Below are 24,112 nucleotides of genomic sequence, written 5' to 3'. Positions count from 1 at the left end.
TGTTTAAGTGCATCCTGTTTCAAAAGAAAGAAAGAAAAAAAAAAAGGTAGTTTAACTCTAGGGTTTTTTTTTCAAGGGGTGGATTAATGGACTTTTATCAGATGACTGAGAAAATAATGCTAAGTATCTGATGAAGAATCATATTGCTTTGTATTTCTTTTACAAAAAAAAATCAAGCTGATTGTGCAATGAGAAGGCATCCCACATGACAAATCAGTCAAGATGAATTGCAGTGGTTTGGCATTTCTGGAAATTTAATTCTCAGGTTTTGAAAAATCTTGGAAAAAGAAGAAATCTCATTGCTAAAGTGGAATAGGTTAGCATAATGGCAGCAACCCACTTGTAAGAAAAACTGATTTGCAAACAGAAAAGAAAATTTCAAAGCAAAAGGTTGTCTGTAAAGCAGCCATGTAAGAGATAATTCATACACAACAAAAGCCCAATAGCAAGAATGAGGAGGGTGCACTGGAGAAGCTAAGTCCTACACAGTTTTTATCCCCTTGATTATTTTTACCCAGCTTTCATGAATAAGGTACACAAGTTCCTCTGCTTAAGATTTTTTTCCATATTACTTACTGGTAGCATTATAATTATACACAATAGTGGGATTCCTTGTTACACATTTGCACATGCACACAATATAACAATATAATATGATCAATATCATTCACCAGTTCCTCCCTATTTCTCTCCTTCTCCCTTCCCTTAGGCCCCTACCTCTATTCTACTATCTCCCATCTATTTTCATGAGATCCCAACACATACACACACTTTTCTTTTCTTTTTTTTTTTCTAACTTCCACATATGAGAGAAAGCATATGATCTTTGATTTTCTGAGTTTGGTTTATTTGGTTTAACATAATACTCTCAAGTTCCACTGATTTTTCTACAAATGTCATAATTTCATTTTTCTTTATGGCTGAATGAAACCCCATTGTGTTCACACACCACATTTTTTTAACCATTCATCCACTGATAGACACATAGACTAGTTCCATAATTTGACTGTTGTGAATTGTATGCTATAAGCAGGTGTATACATGTATCACTATAGTATGCTGACTTTTTTTTTTTTAGTATATTGACCATTTGTATTTCTTCTTTTGAGAACTGTCTCTTTAGTTCATATGCCCATTTACTGATTGGATTTGGGATGGTAAGTTTTTTGAGGTCTTTATATATTCTGGATATATATGAATCCTCTATTGAAAGAGTAACTGATACAGATTTTCTCCCATTCTGTAGGTACTCTCTCTTTCTCTTTTTAAAATATTTTAGTTATAGATGGACACAGTACCTTTGTTTTATTTATTTATGGATGTGGTGCTAAGAATTGAACCCAGTGCCTCACACGTGCTAGGCAAGTGCTCTACCACTGAGCCACAACCCCAGCCCTAAATGTTCTCTCTTCACACTCTTGTTTCCTTTGCTGTGCAAGAAGCTTTTGAATTTGATACCATCCATTTGTTAATTCTTGGCATTATTTCCTGAGCTTTAGGAATCCTATTGAGAAAGTAGTTGCCTGTGTCTATATGTTGGAGTGTTGACCCTACATTTTCTTATAGCAATTGAAAAGTTTCTGTCTAATTTCTAGGTCTTTAATCCATTCTGAGATGACTTTTGTGCAGGATGAGAGATAAAGGTATTGTCTCATTGTTCTACATATGAATAATCAGTTTTCCCAGGACCATTTGTTAAAAAGGCTGTCTTTTCTCCAACCTTGGCACCTTTGCCAAGGATCAGATGTCCATATCTTTGTGAGTGTGCCTCTTATTCTGTATCACTGATCTATATGCCTGTCTTTATGTTAATACAATGCAGTTTCTGTTACTATAGCTCTGTAATATAATTTGAAGTAAAATATTGTGATGCCTCCATTATTGCTTTTATTGATTTAGACTTGCTTTTGTTATTCTAGGTCTTTTTTTCTCTAAATGAATATTGGGACTATTTTTTCTAGTTCTGTGAAGAATGGCATTGGTATTTGATGAGAATCACATTAAATCTGTATATTGTTTTTGGAAGCATGACCATTTTAACAATATTAAGTCTGCCTATCTGTGAACATGGGCAGTCAGTCTTTCCATCTTCTAGTGTCTTTTTAATTTCTTTCTTCAAAATTCTATAATTGTGGATGTCTTTCACCTCTTTGGTTAGATTTATTCCTAGATTTTTTGTTTATTTGTTTGTTTTGTGAATCATTTGTAAATGGGATTGTTTTCCTGTTTTCTTGGTATATAAATAATCTATTGATCTTTACACATTGATTTTTTTTTTACCCTGGTACTTTGTTGAATTTGTTCATTAGTTCTAGCAGTCTTCTGGTGGAACTTTTTGAATCTTCTAAGATCATATCATCTGTCCTCCATGATAATTTGACTTTTTTCTTTCCTATTTGTATCCCTTTTCTTTCCTTATCTTGCCTAATTTCTCTGCTGCCTAAGATTTTAAACAGAATGAGGACACAAATACAGGGGTAAAAAAACAGACAAAAATCTGAAGCAAAAGAGAATCAGAAAAAAAGAGGCAAGTTCAGAAACAGAAGAGGTGAGAGTGAGGTCATTATGCCAAGATCAGGAACACCCTGGGTCAGAGGAAAGTGCTTTTCAGACTTTTCCAAAGGACCTCTAATGACAGAGAACAGATTCATATCCTTGAAGATTCTGTAGAGCCCAAAGCCAGAAACAAATGGGCTTTGAGGTAGCATTTGTAAATACCATAATCAGAAAAAATTCATGTACAAGTTGCAGTTTGTTCCATATCTTACCTTTAAAATAAAAGATAATATTAAACCAGTTTCTTACTACTCAGTAAAGAGGACTGCTCAGGAGATAATAAAAATACAGGATAACCCCTTCCCCCATGCATCTAGGAAATTGGAACTATTTGAAAAGCACAGGGCTCAATCATTGTCTCTGGCTGTACCTCCACCTGATACTGTACCTCCCATCCTTAGGAGTAAGGATTAACTCTTCTTGATTCCACAGCCATCAAGGTAGTCAGAGATCACAAATTCAGATGGCAAAGGGAACTAGGAAGCTAACACACTATTCAAGCAACTTGTTTCTAAGCCAATCATAATGTCTGAAAATGAAAGTCTTTCTTAGAATTCCATTGAAACCCATTGAAAGTCAAATAAAGAAGACACAGGGCCATCTGTAGCTCTATCCCTTTTACTTTAGTCTGAATGTTTGTATTCCTCAAAAATCCATATATTGAAATTGTAACCTCCAAGATGACGTATAAGGAAATGGGGTTTGGGGGAGGTAATTAGACTATGAGGATGGAGGCCTTGTGAATGGCATTAGTGTCCTTCTAAAAGAGGCCCCAGAGAGATCCCTGCTTCTTCTATCATGTGAGGAAACAGTGAGGAGAAGCTCTCTATGAACCAGGAGATAGGCCTTCCCAGACACTGACTCTGCAACAACCTTGATCCTGAACTTTTCAGCTTCCAAAACTGTAAGAAATGAATTTCTGTTGTTCATAAGTTATCCATTGTGTGGTATTTTGGTTTAGAAGCATGAATAGACTAACCATACTTAACAACTTCTAGCAGTTCAGGTCCCCGTCCCATAGTAAAAACTCAATTAATACTGAGTGAAAGACAAAATCTGAGAGCTGGATGGAAGATTTTTTTAAGGGGAAGAAACTGAGTCCAAGAGATAGTAAATGAAATTATAATTTACATTTTAGCATATCAAGTGTATGTTTTAGCAGATTATCCATTTTAATAAAGGACAAAATATGTTAGTTATGGAATAGAGTCTTGCCATGAGTTCCTCAGAGAAAAGGATCCTAAACAAATGTCACTGTGTGAAAACTTTATTAAGGAGTGTGATCCTAGGAGCAGGAATGAGGGCAAGGGGAAGAAAAACAGGGTCCGGTTAAGCACCAGTACAAAGAGCCTTGCATGAGTTGGCCACCACAGCAGGAATCTGTTTCCTTGCAGGATTGTTTCAAGAATTTTATGAAATTATCATCCGACATTTCTGGTTATACAGCAGTTGGAGCTAAATTGTTTCATTGCCTTCACTATTTTTAAAAAGGGATGAGGAGGAATGAGACACTATTGACTTGCACGGGTGTGTAGCTGGTTAGAGCTGCTATGGAACTGATTATTGATTACAGTGGTGGCTGGAATAAGAGATAGATGAGACCATAGGAGCCTGAAATGGTGTTTATATATATACATACACACACACACTAGAGAAACAAAGAGAGGTGCTATAGATTAGATTTTTCCTTCTATTTTATTTATTTAATTCATTTGAGTACTGGAGATTGAACCCAAAGTCTGTACTTGTGAGACAAGTGCTCTACCCCAGCTCTGTAATTTGGAACTTAAATGTCCCCAAAAGCCCTGTGTTCAAGGCTAGGTCCTCAGCTTGGCTCTATTGGAAGATGGTGGAATCTTTAAAAAGTGGGACCTAGTGGAAGGTCTTAGGTCATTGAGGGCATGCTCTTGAAGAAGACTGTGGGACTCCAGTCTTTCTTTGTTTCCTAGTTCCCATGAAGTGAGAAGCTTCCTCAACCTCATGTTCTTACTATGTTATACAGCCTTACCACAGGATCAAAAGCAATAGGGTCAACTAACTATAGACTAAAACTCCAAAACCGTGCTAAAATCAACCTTTCCTCTCTTAAGTTAATTATCTCGGGTATTTTGTTATAGTAACACAAAGCTGACTAACATAGGAGGCAAATATACCAATCTAAGTAATGCTTCATTTTTTAGATCATTGTTAAATATGGTATTTCCCAACTTTTGACCATTTTCCTACCATATGACCATTTTCCTACCAATGAATTTCTGTTGTTCATAAGTTATCCATTGTGTGGTATTACTATCATAATTATTTATTTGATATTTTCTCTAAATTCACTCATTCTTCTGACATAAATTTTTGGCCAATAATTAAGATATAATCTACCTGCAGAGTAATATTCACTCTTCTAAGGTGTGTAGCTCAATAAATTTTGGCAAACAGTCACAAAACCAACACAAATTATGCACACCTCTACCACCTCAGAAATTTCCACTGAATCCTGTTATAGTCCATGTTCTTCTGATCCCAAGCCTCTGGCAACTTACAGATCTGATTTCTGTCCCTATAAATTTGCCTCTTCCAAACTGACACTTTAAAAAAAGGAATTGAATGTCATCTTTTTAGTGAAATTTGACTTTAAAATGGAACCATAATCTCACTATTATAAAGTGTGAGTGTGATGTGCTAGTCATATTGTAATAAACACTAAAGGACGAACTGATTCAATATGTACCACCTAAGTCATGTCTTCTACCATACTTTGGGAAACACCAAATGCATTTGGCTGGGCTGATATGGGAGTGAGTGTAAATTAGTGTGAAACCACATGTGGGTGTGGAATACACAGGCAGCCATTGGCTGCTGAAGGCAGAGATGGAATAGAGTCTAACACACAGACAAAGGATATTTGAGCAGGAAGGTGTGTGAGGGGAAGAAGTAATCCTTGAAGAATTGAACCCTGGGTTTCTAGGTACGTACTCTTTGATACAACCCAAGCTTGACAAGCTGTTAACAATCTCATGTGTACACTGGCAAGCAAAGAAGAGAACTCTGAATTCAGAGCTTCTGGAACATTGTGCAAGTATCTAATAGTTGAGCAAAGAGAAAAAGGGTGTGGTAAGAATGGAGAAGCCTCTCTGAACACTACAAAAAGGGTACCAGATATAAAAGTCCCCAAGAAACTAAAAGTATATGGATTATAATTTTGAAAAAAAGAACAAGATATAAATGGGAGAGGGAAGCATTCTATGGCTAAGAAAAAAAATCAGCCCTTAAGGAGTTTGGTTCCTAACACATATTTACAATGGGTCCTTAACAGTTACTTTTCTGAGGCTATAAATGTAAAGGTTAAGAACTAACATTATGCTACTTCTTATATATTTTTTGTTGGGGGGTGGGGATACCAGGATTGAACTCTGGGGCACTTGACCACTGAGCCCTATTTTGTATTTTATTTAGGGACAGGGTCTCACACAGTTGCTTAGTGCCTCACTTTTGCTAAATCTGGCTTTGAACTCACAATCCTCCTGCTTCCGTTTCCCAAGTCACTGGGATTACAGGTGTGTGCCACTGCACCTGGCACTTGTATCTTTTTGAACTCCATGTTGTCCAAGCTTTTCCTAAAATAACATCGAAATAGTGATTCTTTCTTAAGTTTTGGATATGAAGTGTCCCCTAAAAACTCGTATGTGAGGCAATGCAGGAATGCTCAGAGGTAAATTATTAGATTATGAAAGATGTAACCTAATCACTAGATTAATCCAATTAATGAAGTAATATTTTGAAAGGACTATTGTACTTTGTGGTAACTATAGGCAGGTAGGGTGTGGTTGGAGGAAGTAGATCACTGGGGGCATACCCTTGGGGATTAATGATATTTTGCCCCTAGTGCCCCCACCTCTGCTTCCTAGCCACCATGAGTGAAGTAGTGCTCCTCCATTACACCTTTCCACCACAATGTTCTGCCTCACCTTAATATCAAAGTAATTGATTTGGCCACCATGGACTGAATTTCTGAAACTGTGAGGCAAAATAAACTTTCCTCTTCTAAGTTGTTCTTGTCCATATTTCGATTACAGTGACAAAAAGCTGACTAACATATTCTTCAATATGATCATAAATCATAACACACTGATGAAATATGTCTTTAGATAAAACACTATCTCCATCTTTGCAGGCTACCATACAAAGTAGCACACAGTAAAGGGCTTAAACAAAAGAGATCTATCATGTCATAATTCTAAAAGATAGGTATCCAAGTTCAAGGTGCCAGCATGGTCAGTTCCTAGCTTGCAGATGGTACCCTTCTCACTGTGTGCTCACAAGACCTCTCCTCCCTATATGCTTGTAGAATGAAAGAGATAGAGAAAGAGACAGACAGGGACAGAGATACAATTCTAGTCTTTCTTCTTATAAGGTTATCAATCCCATCTGACCAGGATCCACTCTCATGACTTCATCAAACTCTGATTACTCCCCAAAGAGGTTACCTGTCCAAACATGACATTGAGGGTTAGAGCTCCACTCCATTGGGAGTGGGCACAAACATTCAGTTTTAAGTCAGTAATTTTTTTCAATGAAAACTAATGTTTCTGTTCCCAAGAGTAATCTCTGAGGAATCTCAGCTGGCTCTTAATAGTAGAAAGGAATAAGGTCAATTTTGACAAAGGTGGTCTCAAACACCTGGCAGAAGAGTATAGCCTAAGAACTGTTGTCCTACATGAACATTTAAAAGGAAAAATAATAGTTTTTCTGTTTTGGTACTGGGGATTGAACTCAGGGGCACTAGACCACTGAACCACATCCCTAGCCCTATTTTGTATTTTATTTAGAAACAGGGTCTCACTGAGTTGCTCAGCACCTCGCTTTTGCTGAGGCTGACTTTGAATTCATGATCCTCCCGCCTCAGTCTCCCGAGATGCTGGAATACAGGCGTGCACCACCATGCCTGGCAATAATTTTTTTTTTCAAATGAAACTTAAGATGTACACTTGTGTCAGCCCAACCAAAAGTAAGTAAAGCTGGAGGCTATAATGGAAGGGTTCTTCTATGGGTGTGCCTAATAAAAATGATCACAAAGGACTTGAGAGTCACAAGTTTGTCCTGAGTTAATTTGAGCCTGATCTCAGAGCCTTACAAATCTTCCTAACCTTGTACATTGATAAACTCAATCTGTTTTTCACTGATGTGAGTTATTGTCTTCATGGTTTTCAGAGACTGGCTTAAATACTAATTGCTTTTGTGTTAATTGTTTATGAAAAAAAAAGTAATGCTTTGCTGTCTTGTTTATTGTTGTCTTAGCATGATCCCTGCCCTGTGTATGCTTTGTCCAGTCACCTGCCATCTGTCACTGTGGACCTCTGGACTGCTCTGATGTTGAATATCCTTAACTGTCCACCTCTCCACCCCCATAGAAAACAAGGACTTTGGGTTACTTCCCACAACTTCACCCTCTTTCAGCAAGAAGCAGCTTGGAGGTGTCTTTGCCCATTTCCCATAGAAATGGAATGTAGAAATTGACAGTAGGGAAATGTAACAGTGACCCACTTTGTACTTTGAATGTAGTTCTTGCTGTTCTACTACTGCAACTTATTTTTAAAATGGACATGTTTCTTTCCCTTCCTCTCTCCCTGCTCCTCCTTAATCTCTCCCCCTCCCTAATCTCAGGGGAAACAGGATTACCTTTCTTTCCCACTTTGGGGATGGTACCAGAAGATCTCAGAAATAACTAGTTCCCAAATTAACAAGTGAATTACAACTCCAACAGACAACACATGGAATGTAGACTTTGAGTCACCTCTTTAAAAGCCCCCTGTTCCTGCTGAAGGGCAGAATCATAGCCTCTGGGATAGGAGCCCCCTATGTTTCTCCCTAGCTAGCAAAGCAATAAATCTTCTTTTTGAGAGAGAGAGAGAGAGAGAGAGAGAGAGAGAGAGAGAGAGAGAGAGAGAGAAGAGAGAAGAGAGAAGAGAGAAGAGAGAAGAGAGAACAAAACCAGTGTTTCAGCTAAATCTCATTTTATCTGTTTGGAAATTCTTTTTCAGACCAGTTTCTCAAGCACCACAACAAACCACTTTCTAGTCAGAACAAGGATTAAATGTCACTTCATTTCTCAGTTAAAAGTAGGTCCTTTGTGTGTGAGTTTGTGTGTGTGTGTGTGTGTGTGTACTGAGGATTGAACCCAGAGTGCTCAACCACAGAGCTACATCTTCAACTCTTTTTATTTTGAGGTAGGGTCTTGCTAGTTTACAAAAGTTGGCCTACAATTTGCAATCCTCTTGCGTCAGCCCCCTAAATCGCTGGGATAATAAACATATGCCACCATACCTGGCTAAAAGTAGTTCTTTAATTACATGCTGAATCAAAGGAGATTTTATATTGCATCCAAAAAATCCAGTAAGTGTTCATTTAGTTCCCACAGTAGACAGAACACTTGAGAGATTACAACTTGAAATTCAGATCAATCTTCTTTACTTTGGTGGATTTTCATCTCCCCCCCCCCATGCCATTTCCTTCCACCTAACTCCAGCCTCTGTTTGGTTCTCCTATTCTCCATCAAAAGGTAAACTATAAGAGATAGAAAACCAAAAGAATTATATAATCAAAAGATGAGATGAGCCAGGCTGTGGCACACACCTGTAATTCAAATGGCTCAGGAAGCTAAGGCAAGAGGATTAAAAGTTCAAAGCCAACCTCAGCAATTTAGTGAGACCCTGTCTCAAAATAAAAAAACATAGAAGACTGGAGATGTGGCTCAGTGGTTAAGCAACCCTGGATTCAATCTCTAGTACCAAAAAAAAAAAAAAAATGCAGGGGACATGAAAGGTGGTATATGATGTTTTCCTCCCATATGTGTCTCCAAATAGAGACACATCTCCTTTTGAAATTGTATTCATTCAATTGTCTTCTAGACCTGAGATTCCCATTCATCTCTCTCAGCAAGTTGGAGACAATGGATGAAAAATCTGAATAGCCAGGCATAGTGGCACAGGCCTATAATCCCAGAGACTCAGGAGGCTAAGGCAGAAGGATCATAAGTTCCAGGTTAGCCTGCACAACTTAGTGAGACCCTGTCTCAAAATAAAAATTAAGGCACTGGAGTTATGGCTTAGTAGTAAAGCACTAGCCTAGCATGTGGGAAGCACTGGGTTCAACTCTCAGCACCACCTATAAAAAATAAGTAAAAATCCATCAACAACTAAAGTATTTCAAAATAAATAAATAAATAAAATAAAATAAAAAGAAAGGGCTGGAGATGTATCTCAGTGGTAAGTACCCATGGGTTTAATATTCAGTACCAAGTGAAAAAGAAAAGTGAACAGGATCGCTTCTCGGCCTTTTGGCTAAGATCAAGTCTAGTATCTGTTCTTAAGTTATACAAAATTACATATAAGAGGAAGTGAGGGGAAAGGGAAAAAAATCAAGAGAGAGAAATGAATTACAGTAGATGGGGTAGAGAGAGAAGATGGGAGGGGAGGAGAGGGGAGGGTGATAGTAGAGGATAGGAAGGGCAGCAGAATACAACATACACTAGTATGGCAGTATGTAAAAACATGGATGTGTAACCAATTTGATTCTGCAATCTGTATACGGGGTAAAAATAATCCACTTGAGTCAAATGTATGAAATATGATATGTCAAGAGCTTTGTAATGTTTTGAACTTCAGTTATAAAAATTATGCACATCTTATTGACTGAACCTGTCGGGATCAAAACCAATAAACATTCTAAATATTCTACAAGAAAAAAAAGAGAGCTTTGTAATGTTTTGAACAACTAATAATAAAATTTTTTTTTTAAAAAAATACTTGAACCCAGGATAAAAGAAAAGAAAAGAAAAGAAAAGTTAACAGGAGATGGGGGACTTGTGATTGAATTGTATACCACTGCCCTATCCTCATCTCAAATAGCAAATTAACACCAGGTGGGGATAATATAAACTATTTTTCATACTTTTTAAATATAATTTTTCATACTTTTTAAATATAATTTTCATTTTATTTTTTTCCAGAGGATACCTCATTTATTTTGTCCTTAAAGACTTGACTCTTTACAAGGACTTTGTTGGAGACCATGGGGCAACAGCAGCTGTTCTAAATCAGGGTGTTGGATTCAGTCTTTCTGGGCCTCCCAAGATCAATTCCTGACCACCTTGCTGTGAATGGCATAACTCAGGTAGTAATATTATTTTTTTATAAAGCTTAGGAAGCACATAGGCATTGAAAATACTCATTTCAGATATGTCCCTGATGGTTGTGGCTTCTCTTGGGTTTCTAATGACAAATTTTTAAATGTCTTGTCTTTGGACATACATAACGTACAGTTGAAGCAAGAATAGCTGCAGGTGGTTGAGGCCCTTTTGGGCATGGCCATTGTATCTTCTTTTCTTTGTCATCATGGAAGTGAGAACTTGAGAGCTGTATCAGTCTTTTAATATAGAACCAGCTAGAAAGATGGCACCTTGAAGTCAGAATGACCCTTAAGCCCTCTCCCCCTTTCTAAAGCAGCAGAACAGCTTGAGCAGGCAAGGCAATAAGAATCGGTGAGTTTGTAAAGACAATCTGCCACTCTTCATTACATTGTAAAATGTGCATACCCCCTAGCTCAGAAACCTGAGTAACATAGCAGTATATACGAATGCATGTATTAGTACTTCAATTGCAGGTTATTTATAGTGAGTTTATTTAGTATTGTGGAAGGAAAAGCTAACCAAAGACAAAACACATTGACATTCTAGAAAGAAACTGCTTTATTTTTTAAAATCTACTATACACACAAGATATCTTAGTGCATTATTCATTTTAACACTCCATGACAAAATGAGCATCAATAGCTTTTCAGTGTAATGTGGACATTTATGAAAACTTAAGAAACCTTGACATGAGCTATTATACTTTTGATTTGCCAATAGTTTTCACCACAACACTCTTTTGTTACTTTTGTAATTATCTAAACAGTGTTCCTCAAACATTTGAAACAATTAAGATCACTAAAGAGTCTACATGTGTGCAGAGAAGCAGAGTTTATTAGCATTAAGAAAGTTCTTCCTTTTTTCCTTGTGTGACAGGAATCTGAGGATAAAGCTGAAATACATTTGTTCTTTGAATTTTCCTTAGCCTTCAAAATCTAGCTAGCAAAAACTTTATTGTTGGAAGTCATCCTTAATTTTTAGAAATAAAAATTCCTACTTACCTAACATTACAATGTCTATCAATTAGCTGAATAAATTGTAAAGTCCAAATAATATAAACTATCACACACTTTTATTTTTAGGTGTTTAATTAACATTTTTATTAAGTGAATTTTTCTTGTTACTATACTCATTTTATCTCTTACATTAACATTACTAAAAGAAATAAAATAATTAATGAATTTTAATTAATTAAAACAAAAATGCTGCTGTAGACATACTTAGAAGATTTTCCTGTCATTAGTACTTTCAGAGGCATGGTATTGTACCTTTAAGCAATTGGTCAGTCCCACCCAACTGCTTCAAAAAGACAATCTACTTTTCATAAAAGCATGGCATACTAGGTAGTGATTTTTTTATTGTTCAAGTTTCTCACACTCAGAGACTTTATCTTCAAACTATAGTTCTGTTACTTCTTAAAGTTCTTAGTCTGTTCTTCTGTGAGACTGCAATTGGTTATCCTATGTTTGATTATTTTTGTGTATTTTACTTAATGCTAATTTTAGATGTTGTAATTTGTTGCTCTGAAGGCATCTAACAGATATATACTCAAACCAGCTCAAGTAAAAAGTGGACTTAATGCAAGAATGAATGAAAACAAAGAACTTCAGTCTTATTCAGGTATGTCTGAACAGAGACAAACCCAACTCCTAAGCCACATTCCCAATTTCAAATTCTTGAGAAAAAAATCCAGTTGATTCAGTGATCCAGTTCATCTTCAGACCATGGTCATAGAATTCTGAGTGATCTATTTATTGGTGACTCTCAAGCTGATGATGATTCCTCCTCCAATCAACTACACCTGAGGTAAACATTTTCCTGGTACACAAATATAACTTTTAAACATTGCATAAGAGATATTGCCTTAGGAATGTAAAAATACATTTCATCTACAATATATATTGATAGTAGCAAAGGCATTGCATGTGTTGTTCATGAAATAGATTCTTTTATTCATTTATCTATTCCACAAACACTTGTTGAGTTATATTATCAGCAGGTATTAGGGATATATATAACTGACTAAAAATAGGCAAGATATTTTTCATAACTCTTACCAACTTGGAAAGAGACAGATATTAATCAACTAAAAGTACGAACAAAATAATTGCAGACAGTGCTAAGTTACTGCAAAAATAAGCAGAATAATATTACAACATAAGAATCCACAAACTTTTTCTTTAAGGGGTTAGATAGAAAATATTTCAGTCATTGCAAGATATATGGTAACTCATAGCTTCTCAACTATGTCACTGTAGGGTGAAAGCAGCCATAAATAGCATTAAACAAATGAGTGTGGCTGCATTTCCAAAAAAAACCTTGTTTATAAAATCAGGTGGTAGACAGATGATGTGCTGGGTTTAGCCTGATGCAATAATTTATTGATTCTTGTTATAAAGACTAACAGTGTGGTGGTTGGTAAGTAGGTGGGTGAGTATATTTACTATAGATAGTATAGTCTGAAGAAACCTCTCTGGTGCTCACTTTGGCAGCTGTTTTAACCAGCTATTTCATCACTGTGACTAAAGGACAAGCGTCATTTTTATTGTTTTTGTTTTAACAGGACAGAAATTAAAATTCTTTTAGTAAAGAAATAAAAAACTTTTTCTGTAGGGGAGAAAAAGTTTACTTGAGGGCTCACAGTTTCAGAGGTCTCAATCCACAGACAGCAGACTCTGTTCCTCCATCTCAAGGTGAGGCTGAACATTATGGCAGAAAAAAGTATAGGGTAAGTTGAGCAACTAATAAAAAAAATTAAAAAGGAAAAAAAGAGTTAATGGGACAACATCAAATTAAACAGCTTCTGCACAGCCAAAAAATCAATTAAGAAGAGAGAACTGGACATAATATAAGTTACTGTTCTGTAGAAATATCCTATTAAATATTGTATGTCCCTCCCTCTGTATACTTTGTAAAAAAGAAAAAGGAAAATACATAAAAAGGAAAAAATAGTATAGGGTAAGGAAGTGGCTCACATGATGATCAGAAAGCAGAGAGAGGGACAAAATATATACCCCAAAGCCACACAATGACCCACCACCTCCAGCCACACCCCATCTGCCTCATTACCACTCAGGTAAAATCTTCAGGGATTAATTCACTGATTAATTTAAGGCTCTCACAGTCTAAACATTTCTCCTCTGAACCCTCTTGCATTGTCTCATGCTTGAGTTTTGGGGGGACACCTCACAAACCATAACAGCAGCACATATACTAAAATCGGAATGATAAAGAGAAGATTAGCATGGGCCCTGCACAAGGAGGACACACAAACTCAGGAAACATTTCATATTTTAAAAAAACATAAAAGCAACCTCTCTAAAGAAGTAACATTTGAAAAAGATGCAAAGGATGATGAGCCAGGTATAGTGTCACTGCCAGAATCTCTCGTCAGGCAAAGAGATCATCAGATTCAAAAAGAAAAAGAAGGAGTTAGTTTGAAATATTCCCAAAAAGAGAGAACTGAGATAGCCAGAGTTTAATGATAATTCCTTGAGAATTCATTAATATTCCCTGAGAATACTCTTTCCTCTGAAATCTTTTTTTGCTTGAAATCATAGCCATGTTTGTTATATTTTGATCCAGGGCAGTTTGGTCTAATATTTTTCTTCCATTTATGTTTAGCTTATTTGTGCCTTTATGTTTAAAGAGGGTATCTTTCAGGCACTCCATAATTGAATGTTTTATTTTTTAGCCAACTTTAAAATCCCTATCTTGTACTTAGTTTGATTAGGATACTTACATTAACATAATTTTTTATTTTTTATTTACAAATAATGTGTATATTTATGTGGTACAAAATGATGTTTGATTTTATATATACATTGTAGAAAGTTTCAATTAAGTTAATTAATATATCTATTACCTCACTAACATAATTTTGTGGGGAGAATATTAAAATCTATTCTTTCAGTAAATTTATATACTATTGTTAACTGTGGTCACCATACAGTACAAAAGATCATTAAAATATATTCCTTGACCTAACAAAAACTCTGTCCCCTTTGGTCAATATCTTCCATTTCATTATCCCTCCTTCTCCCCTCAGACTCTGGTAACCACCTTTCTACTCTTTATTTCTGTGAGTTTGATTTTTCTAGACTTCACATATAAGAAAGGTCATATAGTATTTGTCTTTTGTGCCTGGCTTACTTTACCTAGCATAATGTTCTCCAATTCCATCCATGTTGTCATAAATTACAGAATTTCTCTTTAAGGTTGCATAGTAGTCAGATGTGTGTGTGTGTGTGTGTGTGTGTGTGTATAAAATAAGTGTATATATGTATATATATGCCACATTTTATTTATTTATTCATCCATTAGTAGATATTTATATTGCTTTCATATCTTGATTATTGTAAATGATGCTGAAATGTATATGAGAATGCAAATATCTCCAAAAACAGATACCTCTTCAACATGCCCATTTCAAGTCCTTTGGATATATAAACACAAAAGTGGGTTGTTAGGTCAGATTATTATTCACCTTTTTGATAACAGCCAATCTAATGGGTATGAAGTAACATCTCATTGTGGTTTTTAATCCACATTTACCTGAAGATTAAAGTATTGAGCATTTTTCATATGTCTGAAGGTCATGCATATCTCTTTTTTTAAGAAATGTCTGTTCAAATCATTGGTCCATTTTTTTCAATCAAATGGTTTTCTTGCTTTTTAGTTGTTTGTATTCCTTATAGATTTTGAATATTAGCCCTTTATCAGATGTATAGTTTTCAAATATTGATTTTCAATTGTTGTCTCCACACTGTGTTGATTGTTTCCATGTCTGTGCAAAAACTGTTTAGTTTACCGAAATCCTTTGCCTATTTTTGCTTTTGCTGTCTGTGCTTTGAGTCTTATCCAAAAAATCATGACCTACAGTAATTTTGTGGAGATTTTTCCCTGTATTTTCTTCTGGTAAATTTATTGTTTCACACCTCATGCTTAAGTCCTTTATCCATTTTGAGTTGAATTTTTATATGTAGTGTGAGATGAGTTCAATTTTACTGTCCTACACGTGTATATCCAGTTTTCCCAGCACTATTTATGAAAAGACTGTCCTTTCCTCCACTGTGTGTTCATGCTACCTTTTCTAAAACTGCATGATCATAAATACTTGGTCTTATTTTGTGCTTCCATTTCTGTTGCACTGGCGTGTGTGTGTGTGTGTGTGTGTGTGTGTGTTTATTCCAGTACCATGCTGTTTTGATTACAATAGCTTCACATAATATTTTGAAATCATAGAGTATGATGCCTGCAGCTTTTCTGTCTTTGTTCAAGATTGCTTTGTCTAATCAGGGTCTTTCTGACTGCATATGCATTTTAGCATTTTGTGTGTGTGTGTGTGAAAATGATATTGGAATTTAGGAATTTCATTGAATCTGATGACTTTGAGCCATATGCCCATTTGAACAATAAATAATTCCTTCATTCCATAAACATGGTTTATCTTTCCATTTATTTTCGTCTTCAATTTTTTTTTCTGCTTTTTATTGTACAGATCTTTTATCTCTTTGGTTAAATTTAGTAAGTATTTTGCTGCAATTATAAATAGAATTGTTCTCTTAATTTCTTTTGTAGATAGTTCATTGTTACCATATAGAAATGCTACTGATTTTTGTATGTTGATTTTGCAGTCTACAACTTTACTGAATTTGTCTATCAGTAATAAAATATTTTGATGGAGTGTTCAGGATTTTCTCTATATATGATCATATCATGAGCAAAGACAATTCCACTTCTTCCTTTTCTGTGGATAACTTTTACTTCTTTTCCCTACCTAATTGCTCTGGCTAGAACTTCCACTACTGAGTGTGCATCCTTGTCTTATTCCTGATCTGAAAGAAAAAGCTTCCAACTTTTTACCAGTGAGTATGATCATATATGGCCTTTATTGTATTGAGGTATATTCTTTCTACACCTATTTTTGAGAGGTTTTTAACATGATCAGATATTAAATTTTATCACTTTTTTTTCTGAGATGATGGTGTGATTTTTGTCCTTTATTTTTGTTAATGAGGTGGATCACATTTACTGATTTACATATGTTGAACTATCCTTTTATCCATGGGAAAAATCCCATTTGACATGGTAAATGATCTTTTTAATGGGCTCTTTAATTCAGTCTGCTAATATTTTGCTCGGAATTTTTGTATCTGTATTTATCATGAATACTGGCCTATAGTTTTCTTTCTTGTAATGTCTTTGCCTGGCTTTAATATTAAGATAATGTCAGACTTATAAAATGACTTTATAAGAGCTAAGCACCCTGGTGCATGCCTGTAATCCTAGCAACTCTGGAGGCTGAAGCAGGAGAATCTGAAGTTCAAGGTCAGCCTAGGCGGTTTAGCAAAGCCCTAAGCAACCTAGCAAGACCCTGCCTCAAAATAAAAAGTAAAAAGGACTAGAGATGTAGCTCAGTGGTAAGGTACCTCTGTGTTCAATTCCCAGCACTCCCCCAAAATAATAAATGAATTTGAAAGTACTCTCTCATCTTCAATTTTTTGGAAGAATTTGAGAAAGATGTGTATTATTTCTTCTTTAAAAGTTTGATAGAATTCAGCAATGAAACCATCAGACCCTGGACTTTTCTTTGATGGGAGAATTTCTATTATTGATTTAATGTACTCATGCATTATTGACCCATTAGATTTTCTATTTTTTTTCTGTTTAATATTGTTAGGTTGCATGTTTCTAGAAATTCATCCTTTTCTTCTAGGTTGTATAGTTGTTTATAGTAGTGTCCTATGACCCCTTGTATTTCTATAGTAGTCTCCTCTTTTATTTCTTATTTTGTTTACTTAAGTCTTCTATTTTTCTCTTAGTCTAGCCAAAAGTTTGCTGATGTTCCTTATCTTTTCAAAGAAGCAACTTTTGGTTTCATGATCTTTTCTATTGTTTTTCCAGCCTCTGTTCTGTCTATTTCTGCTCTTTGTTGTATTTCTCCTTTGGCAAAGTTGGGATTACTTTGTTCTTTTTCTAGTTCCTTAGATATAACACTAAGTTTTATTTGAGGTCTTTCTTCATTTTTCATGTAGCCATTTATTGCTATAAAATTTCCTCTCAGGGCTGCTTTTATTGTACCCCATGAGTTTTGGTATTTTGTGTCTCCATTTGTCTCAAGATATTTTTTAATTACCTTTTTAAATATCTTATTTTACCCATTGGTTATTGAGGAGCATTTTTTTAAAATTTCCACATATTTGTGAATTTTACAAGATTCTTGCAATTGATTTATACTCTCATAACACTGTGATGAATTGACCTTTACCATTATATGATGATCAACTTTGTCTCTTGTGTTAGTCAACCTTATGTCACTTTAACCAAAATACCCAACAGGACCAACTTAAGAGTGGGAAAAGTTTATTTGGGGTTCACAGCGGGTTGAGTCCATCGTTGGCACGCTCCGTTACACTGGGTCCAAAGTGGGGCAGAATATTATGGCATAAGAGAATGGGAGTGAAATTTGCTCTCTCATGGTGTCTGGGAAGCAAAGTTGTTAGGGGCAATTACTAGAGGCATTCACTGGAAGGGTTCATCTTGCATGGAAGATGAACCCTTCCAGGGAATGCCTCTAATAATCCACCTCATCTAGCCACAACTCACCTCCTTATAATTACCACTCAATTAGTCCATTCAAGTTAAGATGAACTGATTATGGCTCTCATAATCCTATCATTTCACCTCCTACAATAACACAGGAGCTTTGGGGGGATACCTCATATCCAAACCATAACATTTTGCCCCAGCCCCCAAAATCTCATGTCCATCTCACAATGCAAAATGCATTTAGTTCATTTCCAAGGGTCTCCATAATCTTAAGAGTACCAGCACTGCCCCAAAACCCAAGTTCCAAGTCTCAGGATTTTCTTGGGAACACCTCATATCCAAGTAATAACATTTCTTTTTGCAGTTTTGGACCTAAATTATATTTTTTCTGACATAAGTATACTTATCCGTGCTTTCTTCAGCTTCAATTTACATGAAATATTCTTTTCTACCTCTTCACTATCAGTCTATGTATATTTTTAAAGAAGAAGTGATTATCTTGAAGACAACATGTAGTTGAGTCTTATTTGAAGTCCATTCAGCCATTCAATGATTTTTGATTAGATAATTTAATCCATTTACATCATAATAATTACTGAAAAAAAAAGCCAAGTACTGATAGGTACTTACTATTGGCAATTTTTATATCATTTTCTGATTTATTTATGGATCCTTTGTTGCTATCTTCATCTCTTTTCCATCTACTTTTGTGGTTTAATAATTTCAAAGTGGTATGCTTTGAATCCCATTTTTTAAAGTGCTTACATATCTACTAAGGGTTTTTTATTTTGTGGTTACTGGGAAGCTTACTAAAATATTTTAAACAAATAAAAGGCTACTTTAGGCTAATCATGACTTAAGTTTCATCACATGTACAAACTACACATATAATCCCCCCAATTGTTTTGCTTTGTTTTATTTTGATTTCTTTTGCCTCACTTTTTGGCACTAGGGATTCAACTCAGAGGCACTTTATCACTGAGCTACATTCTCAAAACTTTTTACTTTCTATTTTGAGACAGAGTCTCACTAAGTTGCTTGGGGCCTACGTTGCTGAGATTGGCTTCAAACTTTCAATACTCCTGCCTCAGACTTCAAAGTCACTGGGAATACAGGCATGCACTACCATGCCCAGTGCCAATTTGTTTTTGATGACACATTTTGTATTTTTTATATAGTTTATGTCCCTTAACAAATTATTGTAGGTATAATGGTTTTCAATAGTTTTGTCTTTAATATTCATATTAAAGATATTATTTTTATACCAACAGTAAAGTATAAGAGTGTTATGAGTTTGACTATACACTATTACCAGTGAGTTTCACATTTTCACATATTTTCACGTTGCTACTTAACAACCTTGTAAGGTGCTATACTCAGGGTGAGGTTAATACACAAGTCTGTCTCTACTTTTCTATCCATTTTGATGTGGATGTTTTCATAGTTGCCCAGTGTGTAGGAATCTTACAACTGGATTCTAGCTTTCCCTTAGGGAGAACTGATTTGGGTGTAGGTATTTACTGCATCTGTGGAAGGAGGGATAATCAGGAGTCTCATATTCTTCCATATTGCTGACCCACATCTTTAATTTTTTTTAATATTTATTTTTAGTTGTAGTTGGACACAATACTTTTATTTTATTTATTTATTTTTTATGTGGTGCTGATGACTGAACCCAGGGTCTTGCACATGCGAGGCAAGTGCTCTACTGCTGAGTCACAACCTCAGTCCATACTTTAAATTTTTAAAATGAGTTTGGATCTACAACTATCATTCCAGAGGTAAATGTACATTGTTAAAATAAGAAAGGAAATTTGCAATAGAATCTGTATATTATAATCCTCATTTTACAAAAACAAATAACCATGACTCCCCATGTAGGAGTCATGGTTTATCTGTCGTGTCTGTGTGTAGCTGGGGTGTGTGTTTGTGTGTGTGTGTGTGTGTGCATGTTTTAAAGAAAATTAGTGGAAACATTCTAGAATATTAACACTAAGTTACTGCAAATGAAGTTGGAGGACATCACTAATTTTTACTTAAAATTTTGTAATTTTTATTAGTTATAATGATCATAACCTACCCTTGTAAATAACAGAAAAAAATATGTAAATGGAAAATAGAGGCTGTAGAAATTCAATTTTTATTACTGTGATGAAACACCCAAAGCTGGCTAATTTTATTTTTAAAGAGGGTTATTTAGTTAACAGTTCTAGAGATGCAAGGGCAAGGTACCAGCATTGGTTCAGCTCAAGTGAGGATCTCATGGAAGATGGTATAACAAGAGTAGGAGGATGTGTGGGAAAAAGATATCCTATCTCAAAATAGGAAGCCAAAGAGACACTGGAGTCTCACAATCCTTTCCAAAGACATGCATCCAATTAACCTAAGTCTTCCCACTAGGTCTTTCTAGGCCAAACTGAAGACTAAGCCACCATACATAAACCCTTATGTACATACTCAAACCATATGTAAACCATAGTTTACTTTATTTATTATTTATTAATATGTGGTGCTGAGAATCGAACCCAGTGCCTCACACATGCCAGGCAAGTGTGCTACCACTGAGCTACAGCCCCAGCCCTCCAAGTTTTAACTGAAAATCAATGACATACCATAGGCTTTTGACAATAACTTCATCAAGTGCTGGGGGTGTAGCTCAGGATAAAGTGCTTGCCTCGCATGTATAAGGGCCCTGGGTTCAATAACACCTTCAGATAAATACTTAGGGAATACACTAACCCACCTAGATTCAGCAAGTAAAATTACTTTCAAAGTTCAAGTAAACATATATAAATGTGCTCCTAATGAAAGTATCAAATAACATTCTGACAGGTCTATAGGAAAAAAATATTACTACCTTAAGTAGCATAGCTTTAAACTGTGCTTTTAAAAGGCTGACCTTGAAAATGAGAAAATGAGGACATAAGACTAAGAGAGGATAAAAGGCCCACAACCTTCAGTACTTTCCATTTTATACATTCCATTTCAGTTTAGGGAGGTTTAAACATAATCCTAACACCCTTCCAGCTGCTCTGGAAGACCTGAGGCCGTGGGGTACTAAAGAGAAAAGGGAAACCAAGGGCCTGAAGTGGAATTAGAGAAAGGGTTTAGTCAGTCCCACACAATTCAAGAAACACCTTGGGGGACTCAGGGAACATACCAAAGCCCCATCAACTTCAGGAGGAAATTCGTTACCTGAGTGGTATTTGTGGAACCCGAGTTGGATAACAAAAACAACAAGAATCACCACACTATCCAACAAAAAACTGTTGTAAAAAAGGTGGTTTCAGAAACTCTGAGATAAATGTGATAGCTGTCCTGTGCTCCATTTGCTCATTAAAAGTAAATGGCAGGGCTGGGGATGTGGCTCAAGCGGTAGTGCACTCACCTGGCATGCGTGAGGCCTGGGTTCGATCCTCAGCACCACATACAAACAAAGATGTTGTGTCCGCCGAAAAACTAAAAATAAATAAATAAATAAAAATAAATAAATATTTTAAAAATCTCTCTCTCTCCTCTCTCTCTCTCTTAAAAAAAAAAAAAGTAAGTGGCACATCCTATATCCCAGCAACTCTGAAGGCTAAAGCAGGACCAAAGTCAGCCTCATCAACTTAGTGAGACCCTGCCTCAAACTGAAAAATAAAAAATGGGCTAGGTGTGTAGCTCAGTGGCAAAGGATCTCTGAGTTCAATCCTCAGTAGTATAAAAATAAAAATTTTAAAAATTAACTTGGGCTCTTCCTTCTTATAAGCAAGTCTATATTTTCAACTCATTCTACCACACTATATCATAAGAACTTACTAATCTAATATTTCTTCCATCTGGTGATAAAACACTGACTTGAGTTTTTACTTCAAAGGACAGCAGACACCTTGAGCTACTGCTTTACTAAGGAAGGGGTGATGTTGGCTTTGATTCTCCATGTAGTACTTTATGCTATTTCATAAAAAAAAAAATTCACAACAAACAAACAAACTTATATAAGATCTTTGCTCAAGTGTAGTTCATACCTTCCTGTGTAAACTGGAGCTGTCAAAAACAAATTAAGGGCTGGGGATGTGACTCAAGCGGTAATGCGCTTGCCTGGCATGTGTGGGGCGCTGGGTTCTATCCTCAGCACCACATAAAAATAAAATATTGTGTCCACCGAAAACTGAAAAATAAATATTTAAAAATTATCTCTCTCTTTCTCTCCTCTCTCTCTTAAAAAAAAAAAAAAAAAAAAAGTAATTACCTGGTGTTGCTGCAGCTGTGTGTGTCCTCCATTACATTATATGACTGGTTCAGGGATGACTCTGTCCTGCCTAGTTTTTAAAATATTGACAATGGAAGGTGTGTTACCAGAGCAGGTTAAACTACTGCCAGAAAAAAAATATAAATAAATAAAATAAATGAAAACTACATTGATGGCATGGCACAGTTCCATAGGGGTGTGTGTGTGTGTGTGTGTGTGTGTGTGTGTGTACAGCAGATGCTGTGTTATCCTGTAAAATTTATTCTTAGGGTTGGTGTTTCCTGGGCCGAACCGGGATGAGGGGGTGCGGGGCCTGGGCAGGGGCAGTAACTGAGAGCCCTCTGCGACAGCATGGGTGAAGGGGAGCGGCGAGGGGGAGGCCTTGGGCTTCTTTGGGTGGTGGGTGGGTCCGAAGGGCAGGCGGGCCAGAGTCCCGGGTCCAGGCCGGGGATCTGACCCATGGTGCCTACTCCCCAACTCCCCGAACTCGCAGCGCAGCCGGTTCTGTCCCGGCCATGAGGCCGCAGCAGGCGCCCGTGTTCGGGAAGGTATTCATTCAAGGAGACTACAGCAGTGGTACACGCTGCCCTTCCAGAATAAGTTCCCCGCGGAGCTGGAGAACCGGATTGATAGGCAGCAGTTTGAAGAGACAGTTCGAACTCTCAATAACCTTCTTGCAGAAGCAGAGAAGCTTGGGGGCCCATCGTATCTTGAAGGCTGTTTGGCTTGTTTAACAGCATATACCATCTTCTTATGTATGGAAACTCATTATGAGAAGATCCCACATCCAGCTGGGACCCTCATCTACCCACTGGCTGATCCCAGAGTGTCCCTACCTCCTCTCCAGAGCATCATTCCTTTGTATCTGCTGCCAGAGCCGCGGTGCCATTTACTCCAAGGACTAACTTTCTAAAATTCCACGCCTGGAGTGACCTCTAGTCACTCAGCATCCACTTTGTGTCTAAATTGTGTAGGATTCTGTAATCTTTTGATTCGTTTCTGAGAAAACACAATGAAGCATTTCACATTTTTTTTTATTCAAAGTGATTATGAAATATGCAACTGGTCAGCCCAATGCAAAGTTTTATTTATTTCTTACTTGCCACCAGTACCATGAAATCTATTCATTCCTTGGGCCAGTTTTCCAGGTGGCTTTAGACTTCATCGAGTTTATATTAGTGAATGTTCAGTCTTATTCCCCCAAATTAATAAATGGCTTTTTTCCAGGTGAGGGATAGACTATGTCTGTGGTTATGCTGATGCATTTCCCAGATTTCAAAGAACTACCAGTTTTGCCATGATTCAAATCTTGAGATTGATTTCTGTTGTTCAGTTTTCAAGCCAAAGCTCATTGAAAAACTACTGTATAATATTATTTGTTTTACTATAGCAGTTATATCTAATTAAAGCAGTATTGGATGCAATTTCCAGTTATTTTCTTTGGAGACTTTTATGTTATTATTGCAATACCTTGAATGTTGGAAAGATGTGGTATGTGTTGCTTGTTCATTACACAAATAAGTAAGCACAATAAGGTGAATACTAAACCATCAAACACATATGTCCCTGCTGTGTCCCTGAATGTGTAA

General features: G+C 36.3%; 3 pseudogenes; all 3 read left to right on the top strand.

Annotated features, from left to right (window-relative positions):
- Window positions 1–9,870: 9,870 nt before the first annotated feature.
- Window positions 9,871–9,968, top strand: LOC124080019 (U2 spliceosomal RNA; annotated as a pseudogene).
- A 3,971-nt stretch (window positions 9,969–13,939) lies between these two features.
- Window positions 13,940–14,034, top strand: LOC124080020 (U6 spliceosomal RNA; annotated as a pseudogene).
- An 8,891-nt stretch (window positions 14,035–22,925) lies between these two features.
- LOC124080018 (golgin subfamily A member 7-like) lies at window positions 22,926–23,436 on the top strand (annotated as a pseudogene).
- The last annotated feature ends 676 nt before the right edge of the window (window positions 23,437–24,112 follow it).

This window comes from Marmota monax, unplaced genomic scaffold, assembly GCF_021218885.2.
Source record: "Marmota monax isolate L192 unplaced genomic scaffold, Marmota_monax_Labrador192_F-V1.1 WCK01_AAM20220418_F8-fsc00667, whole genome shotgun sequence".
Taxonomy (NCBI): Eukaryota; Metazoa; Chordata; class Mammalia; order Rodentia; family Sciuridae; genus Marmota; species Marmota monax.
Note: the sequence above shows the minus strand (reverse complement) of the source record. Positions and strands in the feature narration are given on the sequence as shown.